The sequence below is a fragment of the Delphinus delphis genome, chromosome 16 (assembly GCF_949987515.2).
Source record: "Delphinus delphis chromosome 16, mDelDel1.2, whole genome shotgun sequence".
Taxonomy (NCBI): Eukaryota; Metazoa; Chordata; class Mammalia; order Artiodactyla; family Delphinidae; genus Delphinus; species Delphinus delphis.
Genome location: NC_082698.1, coordinates 37908910 through 37921046, shown reverse-complemented (window position 1 = coordinate 37921046; position 12137 = coordinate 37908910). Strand labels below are relative to the sequence as shown.

At 35.1% G+C, this 12137-nt stretch overlaps 1 long non-coding RNA gene across 5 annotated transcripts in view; it reads left to right on the top strand.

Moving 5' to 3' along the window:
• LOC132439831 (uncharacterized) overlaps positions 1-12137 on the top strand; it is a 33898-nt gene that overhangs the window by 2736 nt on the left and 19025 nt on the right. For 3 of the 5 annotated variants that reach the window (XR_009522439.1, XR_009522438.1, XR_009522441.1), the window contains exon 3: positions 1321-1415. This is a non-coding gene — a long non-coding RNA (uncharacterized lncRNA). Of the gene's footprint in view, positions 1-1320; positions 1416-1971; positions 2068-2868; positions 4048-12137 lie in introns of those variants that run through there. The other 2 variants (XR_009522440.1, XR_009522437.1) reach the window with 2 other exon arrangements.

Genomic DNA, 12137 nt, shown 5'->3' with positions numbered 1-12137 from the left:
AAAGGCTCCCATTTAACTGCTCTAGGTTTTGGCCCAGGTATTTGCATTTTGAATAAGCATCTGAGATGATTTGGATATAGGTAGTTTGGGACCACACTTTGACAAACTCTGCCCTAGTCAGTGATAATTTTAGATGTATTTTTGTAAAAATCTTTTCTGCCCCAGCCCGAAAGCCTATCTGGTTAGCTGAACCATTAAGCCAGCTGGGATACATCAAGAAATCAAGGCAAGGAAGCCTCATGACAAGATTCAGAATAAAATGTCTTTGGAAGGAAAAACAAATCTGAAATCTTTGGATAAATACACATGGTAAACCTGACCCTTTTCATTGCGCATGAGAATGATTCACTTGACAGTGATTTAGAAAGAGCAGAACTTCAACAAATAGATAAAATTATATAGCAGTAATTTTGCCAGTATAAGAGTCACTTGGTAACCTTGGTTCTTTTAAAAATATTTCATTGGAAAAAAATAATCGTATTATTTTGATACGTTAAATAATAGAATGGGTGGGGAAAGAAAAGCAAGAATATGAAGCTGTATCTAAAGCCATGAAAGCACTGAGAAAGGCTAAGATCAGGTGCTTGAAGCTCCAGCAGAAAGAGTAAGATGGAATCAAGGCAAAAATAATGGAAAATTAAAATTTCAACAGATTGGAAGGAGTGGAAAGATGAATTGATAGCTTCATTCTATAAAAAGCACAAAAGCTAAAAAGACTCAATAGAAAAGTTCAAAGAACATATTGTTGTAAATCTACTTTTCATGCTTTTATGTTTTTAAACTTTGTACATAATTTAAAATGAGTATATATAGAAATTAGTGTATATGTAATTTTCTCATATTATCAGGGTAGCACTAATCCACAAACAGTCTTACATTGCTTCATAATCCTTTTTCTCAAGCACTACTGCCAGTTGTATATTTTTTACAGTTTATGCTACCAAGAAACATTTTCTAGAACTTAGATATTTCTTTTACATCTGCAATATTTTGTTGTTTAGCTTTAATACAGTACTGAAAATAGACTGTTCAGGTGATACTATCTGTGGAAAGTCAGGATGGATCAAACCAGGGAATTGCTTGGGAAGATGTCTAACCTTACTGTAACCTTACATTAGCAAGAGCTTTAAGGCATAAATGAAAGAGTAAGCTCCCTAGGATTTGTTTGGGCCCTTCCTAAATGCCCTTCCGTATGATTTTTTTTTTTTTTTAATGGGAGAGGAGTTGGGAGAGATTGGGTAAGAATAACAAAGATATGAATTCATCAGTCAAAATAGAAGAAACAGTAGTTGAAACATTAATTCTCAATTCCTGTAACAGCAGATTGATAGATGAAGCATAAAACAAGACCAGATGCTGTGGTTTCCAGGATGCACTTGGCTTCCCATCCTTTATGACCTGGAGCATTTTTTGCCGTAAGTAGGTCATTTGCTTGCTCTCATTTACCTGATTCTAGGAAAATGCCCTTGAAAGTATTTGGAAAATAATACTTTTTGTTAAGCTTGTGCTTAACATTTTAAAAGTTAAGATTGCATGAAACTTCCCCCACCCCCTTTTCTCTATTAGCCAGAATAACTCGTAACCTTGTAGCATAAGTGAAACTAAAATGGACAAGAAGAATTCAAGATGTTTTATTTTCTAAGGACAAAAATTTGTGTCCATAGCACTGGCATAGTACTCATCTCACAGAATTATAATTGGGATTTAAGTTTCTATATTCTCTTATCAGATGTGCAGTTCTTGAAAAAAGAGGATGCCTAGGACATAGGAGGGGCTTAACAAATGTTTTAATTAACTGATTCCCCCCCACCAATCTGACATATTGAATGAAGCTTTTCAGGCACCATTCTAATAGATTTACGGTGACCAGGGAGGGAAAAAGAGGAAAGAAAGGCAAATGGTCCAAAGATAAGGACAAGTGCAATCAAACCATTTTACTGACCATATTATATTATTGTCCTGTCATGAGAGGTCTGTTCCTGATGTGTCCACCAGAGACCAGTCCCATTAGGTATCCATAAGGTTTAAGAACATGGACATTGCAACCCAACAGACTTGGCTTTAGATGTAAGATCTGTTATTTACTAGCTCTGTGACTTTGGGCAAGTTATTAAGCTCTATAAGCCTCAAGTTCCTCACCTTTAATACAGGGACAAAAGTGGTACTCACACCATGGAGTTGCACTGAGAATTAAATGAGACAGTGCATGGCAAGTGCTGAGCTCTATGCCTGGCACTTAGCAAGTGCTCAATAAACATGCCATTGTAATACCTCAGATGTTATTTTCATTATACTATGAAGTGATATTCTGTCATTTCCAGAAGCCCTGTATGGACAAAGATTCCTTCATATCTCCTTAGTGTTTGCATGAGGACTTCATCTCTCAAGTTGTCAACTGTGGCATCTTGTCTGGGAATGTTTATCTTCTCTGACTTGTGAAGAGGCTATACCTCTGTCTTTTTGAACTCTTAGTTCTCTCATTCTCGGTTTTAATACACTCCTCTGAGTAAGTCTTACTGATTAGTATTCTATAAACCATTAATGATAGTTATATAAAACCTGTAAGATTCCATCCTCGTGACCCCCCCCCAGACAAATAAGTTTAAAATATTGGTCAATCCATGAAAATGACTATCTGGATATTTCTCAGTTCACTGAAGACCATCATTAATATTGGCTGTCGTTCCCATTCTGTCTAATAACAGCCATTTATTGAGCTTACAGTTCTTGCTCTCATGGAGTTCTGAAGACTCAAATGTCTTGTGAAAATGCAAGTCTTCATAGAGCTATTGATTTTTTTTAAGGTAGAGGTTTAACCTACCTTTCATCTCCATTCATTATTTGTTTTGGGAAAACTTCCTTACTTAGATTGCCGAGTGACTTTTGCACAGAAGAAAGAAATTAGTTCAACGGATGAAAGTGAGATGCTGAACCAGATTTGAGATTTTAGAGGTCAATCCTTTGCATGTCTTATCATTTCTTTGCAAAATACAACCTTTTTGTAACCCTTGAGGACTATCATAACATCAGAGCTGCTATTCTTCATACAATATTTAATTCCTTTGAACATAACATGTTTTTAAAAAAATATTTACTATGTGCAACTCGTGGAAATGCTCCTAAAATTGAGGGAGTTCTACTGAGCAAAAGAAATGGAATATCCTGTATAGAGACTGAGTGCATGGCTTCCAAAGGCAAAGGCAAGGGCAAAACTTGCTAATTTTAGATGTTTAGGGATGAAATGTCTACTAGACCTTGTTTTATCTTAGAGAGACCCAACAGTAGCGTACTAGCAAGCTACTGTTAAATTTGCCCTCCCCACCTGTTTATTGCCAGTGTTTCTGGAAACAGAAAAACAAAACAAAGGGGTAAGGAAAAAAAAAAGCAAAGTCTGCATGTAACTTGAGTTAGAGAAGTGCAGGAAACAAATCAAGTATACTAAGTTAGCAGTGCTCAAAGTCCCATTCAACTTCAGAATAGTATACCTGGTAGAGTTCCACAAACCTTTCTCCTTTCTAGCCTGCTGCTTATTAAGTTTAAATGCCAGAACCATTCTGAGAGCTCTGAATGCCCATATGAGGCTTAGAGCCAGAGACATGCCCCACACCCATTTCTTTATATTTTCTGAATTCCCAGGTAAACGAGAGATCAGAAAAAGGGACAGTAAAGGAAAGGAGACAAAGAGGTCGACTCCCTAACAGTGTTTTCTTCCCCTTTGGTGTTTTGCAAAAAGCTGAAGAGATGCTATAATGATTCTTTAACCAACTGAAAGCAGCGTTAGAATTCTGTCTAGATATTCTTGAACCTCTGACTGGGCAGTGTTCCACCTTCCACACTCCAGTCCATCCGTCATTCAATACTACTTATGCTAGATAAACTGGCTTGCCATAGTTTATTATCATGTTGTCCTCACAGACTAGTATTCAAGGAGCCTCCCCTGACCACTTCCTTGGGACTCTTGGAAGTAAACAGAGAAACAGTTTAAATGAATGGTAAAAACCCATGAAGGGCTTCCCCGGTGGCGCATGGTTGAGACTCTGCCTGCCGATGCAGAGGACACGGGTTCGTGCCCCGGTCTGGGAGGATCCCACGTGCCGTGGAGCAGCTGGGCCCGTGAGCCATGGCCGCTGAGCTTGCGCGTCCAGAGCCTGTGCTCCGCAACGGGAGAGGCCACAGCAGTGAGAGGCCCGCATACCGCAAAAAAAACACACAAAAAAAAACCATGAAATAAGTGATTGTTTTTTTTGGGGGGGGGAGAGTAAATAATTATATGTCTTCAGCTGAGAGAATCATAAGGATTTCTAGCACATGAATACACATTCACAGCCCCCAAACAGAAGACAACTAAAAAATCTCTGCAGAGGGACAGCATTTCCTCCTCATTCCATAGGAAGGTGGGGGTCTGTGACATTCCATTTTAATGATCATCCCCAAATTCCGTTTCTGTGCCCAACACAGTAAAGCATTTCCAAGTACAGAGTGTCAGACAGGTGAACAACAAACAAACAGCCTCTGTCAAAATAGTTTGAAGCTTGCAAGATGTAGATTATTGAATACAGTACTTGAAAAATGCTAAATTATGACAGTCCTCGATGACAGCTCTGTGACCTGTCTCATGTTAGGTAGCCTTTCTGGGTTTCTGCCTCTGAAATTGAAATAGTTCTACCAACTTCATAATTCCGTGATTCTGAGATTCGTTCATTCTGACCTGTATGTGGGAGAACTTTTGTTTAAATTTTCTCCCCTTTAGAATCCAACAAATGAATGCTAAATTTGAACTCTAGGTTTCAGAGTATACTTTAACATATTAAGAAATTATAACAATTTCTAACAAGACTTGTGTACTATACTACCTTGTCAGCTACCATTTTGCCTGTCATAGTTTTGTCACAATGTGGTTTTGTATTTGTATGCTTAAATTTTACAATCTGTGATCTCCATGTATGTATGTATGGTTGAGTTTAGTTCCTTGACACCAAAGCATTAAATATCAGTAAGGGCTATATCAAGAACTTTAAAAAAAGAAGTGTGGTTAATATAAATTCCATCTTCCGCAGAAGAGCGTGACTTTCAGAATATGAACTCGTGAACAACCTAGGGAAAAGATTCTTTTCTGCTTTATAACTAACTTTATTGTTTTATTCTCTTGAGAATTCCCTATCGAACTTGCCAATGAGGGTTTTATCTAACATGGCACTTTTCTGGAATGTAACCATCACTACCGCCAGTTAGTGAGAGATTACTATAACAAATAGTGAAAACACTCACATAGATTCTCATGAATCATGTTTTAATTGAGAGCTAGCCAAAGAGGAAGGGTGGAGAGGTAAGGACATAGATTTATCTCTGCTTGTGTGTTCATTTGTACTTTTATTAAGAGAAAAAACATTTTCCTCTTTTTTAAATAAAATCTCATCCTCTAGGAAGTAAATTCAGGAGTAAGACGCTCCACACCTGTTTTGCATAGTCCAATTGATTGTTAATTTCATTGTCTTTTGACATACTGGGAGGTATGTTAATTTGGAACACATCTCTCTCATAGAAGTAACAAACCAACATTAACACAGGTAAGATGCATCTTTTACCTTGATAAAGACCTCCAGTGTTATAGAAATAGGGAAGGTCTAGATATATATATCTAGAAAGATATAATTTCAAGGAATCATGCTCTCTCAGGATTGAAAGGAATATTAAAGTCAGTGAATGTTCAACCAAAGGCAGTGTGGAACTGTAGAATGTGTGCTATGGAATTAGAGGACCTGGATCAAATCACAGCTTTGCAACTTAGTAGCTGTGTGTTTGGGGTAATTTATTTAACCTCTCTGAGCCTTGGTTTTCTCACCTATAAAATGGGGATAGTGACTACATTATGGAGTTGGTGAAAGGATTGAAGATAATGTATGTAAAGGACCTGGGACAGACATAATAAGCATTTAGTAAATGATTGTGGCTGTTGTGATCATCAATGTCCCACCAACTGGTCATTAAGCTTACTTGAACATTCCCAGTGACATGGAATTCACCAACTGTTCAGGTAGCCCATCTCATGTTTGGAGAACTCTTCAGTGTTAGTTCTTCCTTTTACTGAGCCTAAATCTTTTCCCCTAGAACTTTTTCTATGGTTCTGATTCTTGCCGTTGGGGCTGCACAGATTAAGTGTGTAAATCAATTAAGCATGTAATCTAGAACAGTATATATGCTTTAAGAGTGGTGTGACCAGTGTGGATACTAGAGATTTATCAACACAGTTTAGGATCAAACTAGCTTCCTTTTCCTGAAACCCAACCTTTTAATACCTATTGAATTTGCTATTAATTAAAGCCTGTTTGTCTTTTGTACTAGAGCTGTAGTCAAAGCTTGAGTCCTGCATACTGTACCTGTCACAGTTTTGAGGGAGAGACTTAAGTGCAGAACCTTACAATTAAATCTTTTTCATATTAATTAATAAACTGGTAAAATTCCATTTGAGTCATACAAATATAATTTGAGTATTAAATCATATATAATGTGGCATACCTGTAAGATCATATAGTTATAAATGGACAAGAACGTAGTGCACTTTATTTAACAAACACCGATACGGTATTTAATATGTGCCAAGCACTGTCCTAAGTGCTTGTCATATATTAACTCATTTAATTCTCAGTCATAATAACCCTATGTGGTTAGTATTATTATCTTCAGATAAGGAAACTGAGGCACAGAGAGATTAAGTAATTTATCCAGGGCAAATAGCTAGTAAGTAGCAGAGTTAGAATTTGAACCAGCATGTTTAGTTTGAGAGCCTGTGTTCATACTCATGCCCTGTTCCCAAATTTGTTAAAATTTAGAAAAATTGTTACATGGATTGTTAGGGCTCCTTAAAAGCAAGAAAAACATGACAAATTAACACTGCTGGATTTACAACCTACTTTATAAAAGCATTATTAGAGAATATCTTTTGAGTGCTATGGATTTGATTTATGAGAATGTAAAATGTTGACTAGAAGCAATATCTAGCTTCCTTCTAAGCAGGACTAGGCTTCTGATGGTTCATTTTATATTTCAACTATATAATTGAGAAGGAATTGATGAATGCCTCTGATTTTTTTTTCTCATATGTACTTTTTCTGATAAAAATTGTTTTCAAATGTTAAGACAGCAGTACGTCATATTATAGTTTTATTTTTAAATTAACATATAGTAAAGTTGATTGTGTGTGCGTACCTGCATGTGGGTACAGTTCTATGAATTTAATACGATAGATTCATATAACCACAGTCAAGATATATAACAGTTCCATTATCCTAAGAAACTCCCTTGTATTACCCCTTTGTACTTACCTCCTCAACCCTTGGCAACCATGGATCTAATCTCCATCACTGTAGTTTTATCTTTATGAGAATGTCATATATAAATTAAATCCTACGGTATACAACTTTCTGAGACTGGCTTCTCTTACTTAACATGCCTTTGAGATTCATCTGAGATTTGCATATGCCAGTAGTTCATTCATTTTCATTGCTGAGTAGTATTCCATTGTAGAGATGTACCACAGTTTGTCCATTCATTTGTTGAAGGACGTTTCAGTTGTTTCCAGTTTTTGGTAATTGTGACTAGAGCTGCTCTAAACATTTGTGTGTAGGTTTTTGTGTGAACAGAAGTTTTCATTTCCTTAAAGTAAATACCCAGGAGTAGGATTGCTAGGTCATATGATAAGAGTATTTTCAACTTTTTGAGAGACTGCCAAACGGTTTTCCCCAATGGCTATACCATTTTGCATTTCCATGAGAATGTATGAGCATTTGATTTGTTTTGTATCCTCACCAGAACTTGTTATTATCAGTATTTTTTATTTTAGGTATTGTAATAGGTATCTCATTATTTTAATTGACATTTCCCTAATGATCAACAATATTAATATCTTTTTTAACAGCTTATTTGCCATCTATTTATCCACTTCAGTGAAATGTTTGTTCGAGTCTTTTGCTCATTTTTAAATTGGGTTGTTTGTTTTCTTACTGTTGAGTTTTGAGAATTCTTCAAATATATATTTGAAGTTCGAGAGCCTCAAAAGATCCATAGCACTCAAAAGATATCCTCTAATAATGCTTTTATAAAGTAGGTTGTAAATCCAGCAGTGTTAATTTGTCATGTTTTTCTTGCTTTTAAGGAGCCCTAACAATCCATGTAACAATTTTTCTAAATTTTAACAAATTTGGGAACAGGGCATGAGTATCAACACAGGCTCTTCAAATATATATATTCTAGATATAAGGCCTTTGTCAGTATGTGATTTGCAAATATTTTCTTCTGGTGTGTAACTTATCTTTTTATTCTTTTACAGTGTCTTTTATAAAGTTTTAAATGTTAAGTCCAGCTTATCATTTTTTCTTTTATGGATCATGTTTTTGGTATCATGTATAAGAACTCTTTGCTTAACCCCAGGTTATGAAGATTTTCTCTAAAGGTTTCTTCTAAAAGTTTTATATTTTACATTTAGATCTATGACACATTTTGAGTTAATTTTTGTACAAAATGTGAGATTAAGGTTGAGGTTCAGTTTTAAGTATATGAATGTCCAATTGGTCCAATATCATTTATTGAAAAGACAATCTTTTGGGCCTTTGTCAAAAATCAGTTGGCTATATCTGCATGGATATGAGCATGGATCTGTTTCTGGGCTGTTTATTCCACTGATCTAAGTGACTGTCCCTTCACCAGTATCACACTGTCTTAGTTAATCTAGCTTTATAGTACAACTTAAAAATCTGGTAATATGATTTCTCCAACTTTATTCTTTTTCTTCAAACTTATTTTGGTTTTTATAGTGCCTTTGAATTTCTATATGAATTTTAGAATCAGCTTGCCTATATCTCAAAAAATTCTGCTGGGATAGTTCATGAAATTGAGTTAAATCTGTACATCAAATTGGGGAGTTGAGTCTTCCTGTCCCTAAACATGCTGTGTCTTTCCATTTATTTAGGTCTTTGATTTCTTTCATTTATGTTTTCTAGTTTTCAGCATATAGATACCGTTCTGTCAATGTTTTGTTAAATTTATTCTTAGATATTTCAATATTTTTGGAGCTATTGTAAATGGTATTGTTTTTAAAATATCAGTTTCAATTGTTCACTGCTGGTATACAGGTATATAATTATTGTTGTGTTTTTAACTTATATCCTGTGACTGTACTTAACTCAGTTCTAGGAGTTTTTTGGGTTTTGTTGATTTTTGGTCACTTCTTTTGGTTTCAATCATGTCATCTGCAAATAAGAACATTTTAATTTCTTCCTTTTCAATCTGTATGCCTTTATCTCTTATTCTTGCCTTATTATACTGGTTAAGAATTCTAGTATAATGTCAAATAACAGCAGTGAGAGAGGACATCCTTGCCTTGTTCCTGATCTTAGGGGGAAAGCATTCAGTATTTTACCACTAAGTGTGACATTAGATGTTGGCTTTTTGTACATAAGGTGAAGAAGTTCCCCTCTATCTCAGTAAGCTGAGAATTTTAAAAATCTTGAATGGATGTTGAATTTTTTCCAATGCTATTTCTGTATCAGTTGATATGATTATGTACATAGTTTTTCTTCTTTAGTCTACTAATATAGTGGATTACACTGACTGAGTTTTCAAATATTGAAGCAGCCTTGCCTTTTCAGGATAAGTGCTACTTGTTTGTAGTATATAATTTAAAAAAATACTTCTGGACTCAGTGTGCTCAGTGTGTTTGACTTTCATATCAATGTTTATGAGAGATATTAATCTATAGTTTTTTCCCCTGTACTGTCTTTTGTACAGTATTTGGTATCAGAGTAATGCTGGTTTTATAAAAATGAGTTGGGAAGTGTTTCCTCCTCTTCTATTTTCTGGAAGAGTTTGTGTAGTATCATTTCATCTTTAAATGTTTAATAGAATTCTACCTTTAGGCCAGGAAAATTTTTTTGAAAGCCTTTTAACTATGAATTCAATTTCTCTGTAGTTACACGATTCTTCAGGTTATCTATTTTCTCTTTGATGAGTTTTCGTAGTTTGTTGTCAAGGAATTAGTCTATTTCACCTTGGTTGTCATATTTATGCATGTATTCCCTTATCCTTGTAATGTCTCTAGGGTCTGTGGTGATATCCTTTTTCATTCCTGATATTGATAGTTTGTGTCTTTTGTTTATGAATTTCATTGAGTTTTATGGATTTCATTGATCTCAAAGAATCAGTTTTTTATTTTATGGATTTTTCTCTATTTTGTTTTCATTTTCATTCATTTCTGCTCTTAGCTTTATTTCCTTCCTTCTGCTTTATTTGCTTTTTTAAAAAAGATCAGTGATTTGAGACCTTTTTTCTTTTTTTATATAAGCAATTAATGCTGTAAATTTCCCTCTTTGGTTTAGCTGACTCCCACAATTTTTGCTATGTTGTACTTTCATTTCTATTTAATTAAAAATATTTTTACATTTCCCTTTTGATTTCCTCTTTGACCCACAGATTATTTAGAAGTGTGTTGTTTACAAATGTTTGGAGATTTTCTTTATTTTCCATTACTGAAATCTAATATAACCCTATTATGATTAGAGAGCATACTGTGTATGATTTCAATTCTTTCACATTTTTTTAGGCTGGTATTATGATCCAGATATTGTCTGTCTTGGTGAATGTTCCATGTTCATTTAAAATAATATGTATTTTGCCTAGTGTTGAGTGGACTAATCAATAAATATCTGTTGGGCTCACTTGGGTTGGTGGTATTTTTCATTTCTTCTATATCCTTGCTGATTTTGTTTACAAGTTCTATCCATTGCTGAGAGAGGAGTGTTGAAGTTTCCAAATACAATTGTGGATTTGTCTGTTTCTCCTTTCAGTTCTATCAGTTTTTAATTCATGTGTTTTTTTTTTAAATAATTTTTCTTGGAGTATAGTTGATTTACAATGTTGTGTTAGCTTCTGCTGTACAGCATAGTGAATCTGTTATACATATACATATATCCACTCTATTTTTAGATTCTTTTCCCATATAGGCCATTACAGAGTATTGAATAGAGTTCCCTGTGCTATATAATTCATGCATTTTGTGATGTCCTTATTAAGCTCTGGTAATTTTCTCTGCTCTGAAATCTACTTTGTCTGATATTAATATAGCTTCTCCCACTTGGTTTTGATTAGTGTTCACATGTCATATATTCTTTCACCCCTTTATTTTTAACATACCCATATCAATATATTTTAATTGTTTTTTGTTGACAATACATAGCTGGGTCATGTTCTTTGTATCCATTCTACCAATCTGTATGTTTAACTGGTATATTTAGACCATTTCCATTTAATGTAATTATTGATATATTTGGATATAGATCAGCCATTTTATTTTTCTCTTGGTTTCCTTTTTTTTCTTTCATTTCTCTGTTTTCCCTTTCCAGCCTTATTTTGAGGTAGTTGAACATTTTTTAGTACAGTTGACCCTTAAACAACGTGAAGGTTAGGGATGCTGCCCCTTCATGCAGTTGAAAATCTTCATGTAACTTATAGCCGACCCTCTGTATACACAGTTCCTCCATATCTGCAGTTCCGCATCTGCAGATTATGTAATATTATAGCATTCACTATTGTAAAAAATCTGCGTATAAGTGAACCCATGCAGTTCAAACTCCTGTTGTTCAAGGGTCAACTGTATTCAATTTTATCTATTGTGTTTTTGACTATATGTCTTTTTTTCTTTTTTTTTTTCTGTACGCGGGCCTCTCACTGCTATGGCCTCTCCCGTTGCAGAGCACAGGCTCTGGACGCGCAGGCTCAGCGGCCATGGCTCACGGGCCCAGCCGCTCCGCGGCATGCGGGATCCTCCTGGACCGGGGCACGAACCCGCGTCCCCTGCATCAGCAGGTGGACTCTCAACCACTGTGCCACCAGGGACGCCCGACTATATGTCTTTGTAAAAGAAATGTTAATGATTGTTCTTGGGATTAAAATATAAATAATTATCCACAGTTTGCTTAGAATCAATATATTTTACCACTTCAAGTGGATGTAGAAATCTTTGAATCGTTTATATCCCTTTACACTCTCGTCTTTATGTTGTAGTTGTGTATTGCATTTGCAAACATTGAAAATATACACTGGAAATCAAGAATAGTCTATTATATTTACCTAGAGATTTACCATTT